We start from the raw sequence: 10,172 nt of genomic DNA, 5'->3' as shown, positions 1-10,172 counted from the left end.
AAAACATTCAAGTTACGAACATTTGTATAATTTTTTTAATACGAAATAAATATGAAAAATATTGTAAAACTTTGAGTTATTTGCAAAATAGTTTAGTATATTTTTAGCGAATTTTCAATATTTTTATATAAATTAGTTTATTGATATTTTTTTATTGTATATAGTGAACAAATTTTGAACCCTTTTACCATAGGTCAAACTTATAAGGATAAAACTGAAAAAACTTAATTTTCAACATCCTTGCGATATCACCAATATATCCTGAAACTTAGATAAACAAAATTGATGTCAAAGAAAAGATAATTTTGTGTAGAATACCAGTACAAAAATGCGTTTTTAATTTTAGTCTGCATTTATGAAATAATCAAACAAAAAGAGAAAAAAATACAGAATAACCAAAAAAAATAAAACCGCGATATCTTAAAAACAAGAGCTCCTCAAAAAAAACTAAATATAGTTTTGACTATGAAATGTCCCATACATGATTTATCAAAAACATTTTCCGCGGCACCAAACCAAAATGTCAATTTTGTTCCTCTGTGTTATCGATAAAAATAAAACAATATTTACCAGTGAACACACACAAGCTTCTAGAAAGTTATTTAAGTCATCGAAAGTTCGTTCTTAAAGAGGGAGACTTAATAAGTTCACCACAGCCTATTGAAGCAGGCGTACCCCAAGGAAGTATACTGGGTCCCTTCCTATATTTGCTATATACTTGTAATATGCCTACAAACAGTCGAACCCACATATCTACTTTTGCTGATGACACAGCTATACTAGCCATTCATGAAAACCCACAAGAAGCATCTGTACTTTTACAAGACCATATACTCGACATAGAAAGATGGTTAAACCAATGGAGAATAAAAGTAAACGAGCAAAAATGTATACATCTTACATTCACATTGCGTAGAGAATCGTGCCCTCCAATCCTAATAAATAATCAAATAATACGACGTGTTACTTGGAAAAAGCATATAGATACGAAATTGACTCAAATGAAGTTAAAATTACTACAAATTTATTGGCTAATTGGTAAAAACTCGAGATTGAGTTTAGATTGCAAACTTTTGCTGTACAGCTCAATAATAAAACCCATATGGTGCTATGGAATTCAATTATGGGGCACGGTCTCAGCTTCTAATATTGAAAAAATTCAAAGATACCAAAATAAAATATTACGAATGATAACAGCAGCGCCTTGGTATGTGAGAAATATTAACATTCATAAGGACATAGGTGTCTCCCTGGTGAAAAATTAAATAAAACAAGTAAGAGAGCTATATTCGGCTGTGCCGAATCTTATATACCCTTCACCAAATTATACTTAACAATATTTTTTTTTAAATATTTTTATTTAAACAAAATCTAAATTTTTTTTTAATGTTTTAAAATTTTTTTTTTACAAATTGTTTTTTATTTTTTTTTAAAAAAAAGTTTTTTCAAAATTTTTTTTTTTAAAAAAGAATTTATGACAAAAAAAATTTTTTGATGAAAAAAAAATTCGGGTTAAAAAATATTTTATTTTCGATTTTGACCCAACTTACTTTGGTCTTATATACGTCGTTGCAAAGGTCTTTGAAATATCTTTCATTAGTAATCCAGATATACACCCATGATCATAAAAATAGGTACTCCAATTTTATAAATATCATAGCTGTAAATTGTGAATATTTTTATTCAAAATATTTCCAAAAACTTAATTATTTTTGAATTTAAGTTATATTTGAAAAAATAAATTTATATTGAAATCATTCTATATTATTCAAAATAGGATACTAATTAATATATATCTATTTAGAATATAAAGCAATAAATATTATTTGATTTCAATAGAATACGATATTAAATATATTATACTGAAAAGTTTTGAATAAACATTCATAAAATTATACTAATATTATTTGTATTTTAGTAACAATTAGTAGTATTTTATGAATAGATTTTAAAATATTTTAATCAATATGAAAACATGTAATTATTTTCAAATTATATTTTTATAGTAAAAATTAAATATTAATTTAGTTTATTCAACTAGTTATAAATGAAATATTGTTATATTTATTCGAAAATTTGTTGATAGATTTTATTCAAAGCAATTTTCTTTGAATAATTTTATTTCTCCAAAAAAAAGAAAAATATTTAAATATTCAACAAAAAAATTTAGAATACTTTTATTCATAGAAATTTTCTTTGAATAATTTTATTTGTGAAAATAAAGTCAAATATTTTAACAACAAATTTTTTAACAGTTTTATAAAAAAAAAATTTTGTGTGTGAAAATGAGCTCGGACGATGAAGATTTTTCATCCGATGATTATGAAACAGATCCTTCGTTTTCTATGAAAAATCAAAAACAATGCACAAAAATAATTCATTTTGAACAACTAGTTACTTTAAAAACAGTTTTAAAAAATAATTCATGAATTTTGTTCTTCACAATTTAAATTAATAACAAACCTCCAATTGAAACCTAAATCTGTGTTCATATTCTAGTGATAATCAATGATTAAGTAGTAGTTTTTAAAAATAGAATATTAGATATCAGAGAATTAGGGTCTGAAAAAAATTTGTAATTCCTTTTGAAAATAACTTTTTCAACTCAGAATGCAATCAGAAGACATTTTACATCAGTATTATTGTGAAATATTCTTTAACATTTATTAGAATTATTTCTATTCAGTAATTTTTGGAAAAATAAATTTATTTGTTTCAAATTTGTGAGAAATAAAAATATTTCTAAAGTTTTATTAGAATTATTTCTATTCAATCATTTTTTGTTTGAATAATTTTAGTTTTTTGTATTTTGTTTGAATAAATATTCCAAAGAAATTAGTTGATTTTTTTGTATCCAAATGAAATAAATTTAAATTTTATTCAACTTTGTTTTATTTGAATATATAAAATTTTACTATTTTCTAAAAAAATATATATATAATTTACACAGAAAAAAGTTTCAACATAAATATTATGATTCGAATTCATTGATTTCAATTCATAACATTTATAAATAATTTCTTAAATAGTATGATTTTTTTAATATTTTATGTTTTGAAATAAAATCTACACAGAAAAAAAAATTCATAATTGGAATGAATTTTGTAATAAATATTATTAATCGAAATTGACTTTTTTTTCCCAAACTTATTTCATTCAAAATAAGAACATGTTCATAAATATTATAAAATTTTACATGACGGATATTTTTGCTTTTTTTACTTAATTTTTTTAATAAATTGCATTATAATTGTATTATATAATGAATTAGTGCAAGAATATTTGCATAATAGCCATATATTGGCCAATATTTTAAGATAAAAATGAGAATATCTGAAACTGAAAATTATCATTAAACATAATAAAACATTCATAAATATAAAAGCATTTCATCCTCTTAAATCAATTTAATCATTTTCGCTCTTTTTATATCATTTTGTAGCTGAAAATCATAAAAAAACTAAAAATTTTCCATGAAAAATTTCAAACATTTTTGAACAACATAAAAATGAAATTGAAATTATATTTTTCAAGCAAATAAGAATATTTATTCCTGTATGTTGATCCTTAACTTTCAAATAACGTAATATGGGGCCACACGTATATAATATGCCGATGTTTTTATCACCTCGTATTTATCACCTGGCCTGCAAAATGCTCCTAGGAAATTTTTTTTATATGAAAGACAAATTATGTATAAAGTAATCCTTTGTGATAACTTCGATGGAGAATATTTTGATAAGTGAATATATGGCAAATATGCCTCTCATGTAATGCAGAAAAAAATATATTCTAAAAATTATACACGTCGCCGGACAGAATTGATTTTCATTGGCTAAAACATAAATAGCCATAATATGTAAACATAAATATTTAATTTAAATTTGGAAAAAAGTTAATTTTTTATATTTGATCAGATATGTATAAATGATCATAGCTAAGTTATTATCGATAATGAACTGAATTTTTCTTTCTAAATTGATTGGATTGTAGTCTTTGAAAACGGTATACTACATGGCATGTGTTATAAAATTTTTGTTAAAGTACTATATTTACATCAAATTTTAATTTTAGAGGAACCTAACCTTCAAAAGGATCAAAAAATACATCGCCCAGATAAAGTTAAAAGTATTCTCTTTAACCCTATATATGATTTTATAAACGCCCTAACCCGCGCGTAAAACATTAACATATTTATTAACAATTTTTATTCAAATAACGTCCATTTTCTCTATATTAGTTATGGCATTTTTTTAATGTATGGAAGGTTCAAACAATTAAATTGTTTACTGGTTCAACATTTTTAGTTAATTTTTGTCATAATATCCCTGCCAATTTTTTTGAACTGATTTTACTAATTTTCAACAGCAAACATTTCAGATCATTAGAGTAAATATATAATTTTCATTAGAGTAAATATATATGGCTAAATGAAAATAAAAAAGGCTACAAAAATGGCTAAAGGCTAAATTAATATTTTTGTGGCTAAACAAGATTGAAAAGGGCTAAATTTAGCCCAAAAAGGGCTAAATTGGCAACACTGAATAGGTGCAAAGAAAGTTTATAAAATGTTGTGAAATCTAAAATTGAAATTATTATCGTTTAATAAAAAGTGGTAAGAATATTTATGACTTATAATAAACTAGCTGACCCGACAGACGTTGTCCTGTCCAAATTAGAAAAAGTTCGATTTGTGAATTTGTGTAAAAATAGTTAAACGAGAAAAAAAACGTATTTTTGAATGATAATGGTTGATTTACATTTGATTTTAAAATATGTATGTACATATGTACAACGAATCTTATGGTGTTATATTTACATTTTCATTGAAATATCGATATTCAGGTAACCAATTAAAATAAAGAAATACTTTTTTCGATTGCTTTGCTGTGATATCATAATTTCGTTCATTGCAATGCTCTATGATAGGTACACGACATTTTTTTGTTGTTGTCTGGCACGCAAACAAATAATGCTGATGGTGTTCCAACACAAGAACAGGTGACATATGGAGCCGTGGTAGCAAAAGGTCCTTTAAGTATTGTTGCTTCGATGACGTTATGCATCAGGTTTTTTATCTCAAGTCTGGTGCCATTGGAGATTGTGAGGCGGTAATCCTGGTAATTCCAGCGAGTTGGATAGTTGACGACATCATCTTGGGAAGTAACAAAATCCACCGATTTATATGCCATCATTCGACAGCAATATCACTTTGAATCTTAAAATTCAATTCGTCGACATCAATGTTTTTCGCTGCCAATATAGCACGTGAGCTCAACCAATCATGATTTTGTGCAATGTTTGGAAACACCTTTCGGATGAAGCCGTTCGAAATGTCAATCGGGATTTTTCCGTTGCCAATGTCCAGCAATTCTTTGGAAAATACTTCTCCAAATTGATCGTTCTGCAGCTCGACACATGTTCACAGACAATTTGAGTTTCTTGATGTGTTTCCACAAAATGGACGACTTCAAACATGCATTAAGTTCATCGGTTTGCATTGACCGTGGAATCACTGGCAATGTTTGCCGAAAATCAAATGCCAACAGAATCATTGCACCACAAAACCCACTTTGATTGTTTCGTGAATATTGCAACGTCATCCTAAACGATCAGTTTGCTTGCTGCAAAACTTTGACCATCGCATTGTTCTTGGAAATATTGCATGTTGGATTTTCATTGATTTGAATATTCAATGGCAACTTGAGTGCTGAATGTGCAGTTCGACCGCCTTTCAACAACGTAGGTGCAATTCCTGATGAGAATCAAAAAGTTTTTCCAGTTCAACCGGGAGCGTACAAAAAAATCCTTCCAGTTCCATCTTTCACAACTTTCATAAGAACGTCGTGCGCATATTTTTGTTGACGATTCAACAGTGGAATGTTTGTTCGAACTGATTCCCATAAGGCATCGCAATCACATTGTTTTTCGCGTCGCATACTTGATTAAATGCGTCGTGCTTCGGACGATTGGGAGCTGTCATGCATAACTCAGATAGAGTAAGTTCGGGTAATGTGGTATACCTATTTTTTATTTGACTATAATTTTTAGAATCTTAATTCGATTGGAACAGTTTCAGCTGGTGTTTTACTACAAGTTTTAGGTTTACATCCATGAAAGTAAAAAAGTCTTTTAAGTTCAAGTTTCAGAGAAATTTGGGAAAAAGAGAAAACACCCATAAACAAGCCATTGAAAAAGTGGCGGGTAATGTGGTACACCATGTTCTTTTAATATTGTATACCAAACCGCATAACCGACATAGTATTTTAATTTGTAAATGAGTTGCGTTTTATTTAAATCATCTTTAATGGATGCGGTTAAAGTTGGCGGCTGACCAAGCTTACCAGAAGCTCCTCAATACATTCTTCGCTTCGTAGGAGACATTAATGACTGATGCGAAACAAATTTTCATTTGTTGTTTCTAATAGCTCAGATAGCGTTAGCCCATTTTCATACTTCACATTTCTTTGGCATATTATTTGCTTGAAATTCTTTAGCTATACCACATTAGCCGACCACGTGGTTTATTGAAATTATTATAAAATTAAACATATACACTAAATATACTATATTGTTACATATGTTCTTCAATAGCAAAATATTCCCATTTGACTTTAAAATTAAATTAATAATGTTTAAAATACGTGATTGTAGAAAAAATAAATTTTTAACAGATCACAAAAAAAAGTCTACCATAAAGGTAGGATCACACGATTGCCGCAATGAACCAATTTAATACAAATTTTATTGTGCTGAATTGGGGCCCAATAAAGAAATTGTCCCAATCAAATTCTCTGCAGTCACATGATTGCTTCATTTTATATAAATTTGATTGTCGTAAATTGGCGCAAAGCGATTTAGTGGCAATAATTGTCGCATTTCAGTCACACGATTGTTCTAGTTTACGGCAACTCAGAGAAACAGCTGTTGTGCTAGATGTTAAATTTTGTTTTGTTTACATAAATGTAAAACCAATCTATTTTTGAAAAAAATATTTGTTAAATAAAAAAATAAAATTGCGTCGGCCTTAATTATCATATAAAAAAATTAATAAAGAAATGTTAAAAGATGTATGTGGGTCAGAGAGTGGCTCACAAAAACAATATTTCATTTACAAAAATTAATATTGGCGCTAATTGTCTTCTTTGATTGCCGCACTAGAACACAATAAATATTGGTGTATTTTTAATTTTTATTGGTGCATGTTGCCTATCAAGCATTCACATGATTGCCGTACCAGGGTTGCATTTGATTGGGCCAAATAAGCACAATATTGTTGTGGTTTGACATATGAGCCAATAAGTTGTGAAATCACACGATTGACGTATAAAATAGACCAATAATTGGTGCATTGCGGCAATCGTGTGATCCTACCTTAAGATAATGCTGATTTTTTACAACTGACTATTAACATGACCTGCAAAAATGAAGTACACTCACCCAATGTGAATTTTCTGAGATCATAAAACTCTTAAGCTTGTTACCGCTACTCCTATGCTCTTAGTTTTAGAGAAAAGCAGCTATACCACATTACCCGAAATTACTCTAATACCTTTTTGGACATCATCAATCACATGTCCTCAATTAATATCAAAGCCTTGTTGAAAAATTTCCTCGCCCAGTTGCAAATTTGGATTTGATGTTCTAATACGCATCTGATGCAAAATATCTTCACACATGGCATCTGCTTCCCATATGTTGAGATGTACATACGTATTTGATGAGCATTTGACGAAAGCACTGAATCTTCGAGGGAGTATTTCCAATGAGTGTCATTATCTAACAATCGCAAGCGTTGACACGCTTCGCTATACGTTACACAATTCAACATTTATAGTTCGTAAATCTCAGAATGATGTTGGGTCACGAACGTAGACTAATAGCAAACGCAAATAGAAACACTCATCGTTTCTTGGATGGACTGTGTAAATGAGACCTAATGCGTCGTATAAAAATAAATGGGGGAAACCTGGAACTGGATTTCCTGGATTTCGCGAAATTTCTTCGTTACTGCTAACATAGCGGCCCATTTGAAGTTGATTGACTTCATCGTTAGAATTATCCGCACTAACTCAGCCAAATCACTGCGTTTGGTTACATATTTGCAGATGTATTTGATAAGTGTTCCGATAAGTCGAAAAAAGTGGCCGTAAAAGTAGAAAAGTAAGGTCAATTGTTCTTTCCGTAAAAACCTAAGTTGGACTATGACGAACATTTGACAAAAAAAATTTCCAAATCGGTCCAGCCGTTCTCAATTAATGCAATTACCAACGAACGACATTTGATTTTTATTTATATAGATATGGCATTAGCGGTATAATGTAAAAATTGGTTTTTTACACGCCCCTCCACCCACAGACCGAATATTAAAAATCCGACAGTGTTACCCGCTGGGATATTCTGAAGATTCCCTGAATTTTTCATCAAAATCGGTCCAGCGGTTTTTTATATATATATGGCATTAGCGGTATAATGTAAAAATTTGATTTTGCCACACCCCTCCACCAACAGACCGAAAATAAAAAATCTGACTTAAGAGTGTTACCCGCTAGGCTATTCTGAATATTCCCTGAAAATTTCATTAAAATCGGTCCAGCCGTTTTTGAGTTCATTCGGAACATACATCCATTTTTATATATATAGATGAAAAATGTTTGTATGAGAAAATTCGAAAATCTTCTTTACGAAAGCACCGAATGGACCTAATGTAGTAATTTAGGTGTCTTAAACCATATTCAGAAAATTTCCTTTCCAATGATACCAGTTTGGATCTAATCGGTTGGATGGTCTCAGAGTCTATAACGGACATAGGTAGAAAAATTTTTTGTATTTTATATAGATAGATTATTCAATAATAAGTGTATATTTTTTAAAGAAAATGGGTTGAAATAAGCATTGCAACTCTGATGAACGAACCATAGCCAAAAACTTAAGAAAAGAAGGAAAATCGTTAAGAGAAATCGCAAGAAGCCTGGGACGTTCCGTGAACTTTGTTCAAAACGCTTTAAAATGGAAACAAACAATAGAAAGCCGCGGTAGACCACACAAAACATGTCCAACTACTGATCGCCACATTGTCTTAATTTCAAAGAAGGACCCGTTTAAGTCCTCAAAAACAATTGCCGCCGAAATTGGCAATATAATCAGCGCTCCAACCGTTCGACGACGCCTTCAAGAAGCCAATTTACCCGGCCAAATAGCACGAAAAGTTCCCCTCATGCGTAAGAAAAATACTACTGCTAGGTTAAATTTTGCCAATGAACATTTGAACTGGTGTGGAAGTGAAGGTGAAAAAAATGGCGAAATATTCTTTGGAGTGACGAAACAAAAATAAACTTATTTGGAAATGACTATTGTGAAGAAGAAAATCTTCTGAAGATTTTCCCCTACATACATACTTATGTATATGTAAATAAAAAATAAATTTGTGTAAATAAATAAAAAGAATTATAAATATAATAAAACAAAAAAAAAAAAAAAATCAAAGTAAAATTTGTTAAGGTGATGTTTTTTTTTGGTGGTGAATTACATTCACCAGTATTTGAGTTACGATGGATCACATCCATTGAAAGATGGTGAATTACATTCCCCTCAATAACCCTAATAATAAACACTACTGGTGAATTACATTTGTCAGTAGTTCAAGCTTCTTTATTTACAGGAGAGACAAGGAAGAGCGAGAGTATACGGGAATGGAAAACTAGGAGCGAACAAGAGAGAAAATGAATGGAGAACTTTTGGGATGGAAGCGATGGAGAAAACAAATAGGGAGAAATGGAATAATGGAAACTAAAAGCTATGTACATATGAGTGAGAGAAAAGATGAGAGCAAGTTGGATGCAGCATGAGTAGCGGCGAATTGTGATAAGAGAGGCCGAGTAAAAGGAAATAAGAAAAGGAGAGAGAATGCGACAAAGCGACAAAGAAATGAATATAAAAGAGCTGGATCGCAGCGTATAACTCTCTTCTGGTGTGTAACAACGAGGTGGTAAGACGTGGCGAAATTTAAATACTTTTAGTATTGCTCTGGTTTACAATCAGGACAGTACATATAGGGAAACAGATTCTGTTGGATTACATCCAATAAAACACAGTGAGGAGAGTACTATTAGAAATTTCTCGGGTAACATCCAAGAAATTTAGGAGGTTTGGATTACATCCAAACAGAGTTA

Source organism: Calliphora vicina, chromosome 5 (assembly GCF_958450345.1).
Source record: "Calliphora vicina chromosome 5, idCalVici1.1, whole genome shotgun sequence".
Taxonomy (NCBI): Eukaryota; Metazoa; Arthropoda; class Insecta; order Diptera; family Calliphoridae; genus Calliphora; species Calliphora vicina.
The sequence above is the reverse complement of the archived record's forward strand: the minus strand, read 5'-3'. Positions refer to the sequence as shown.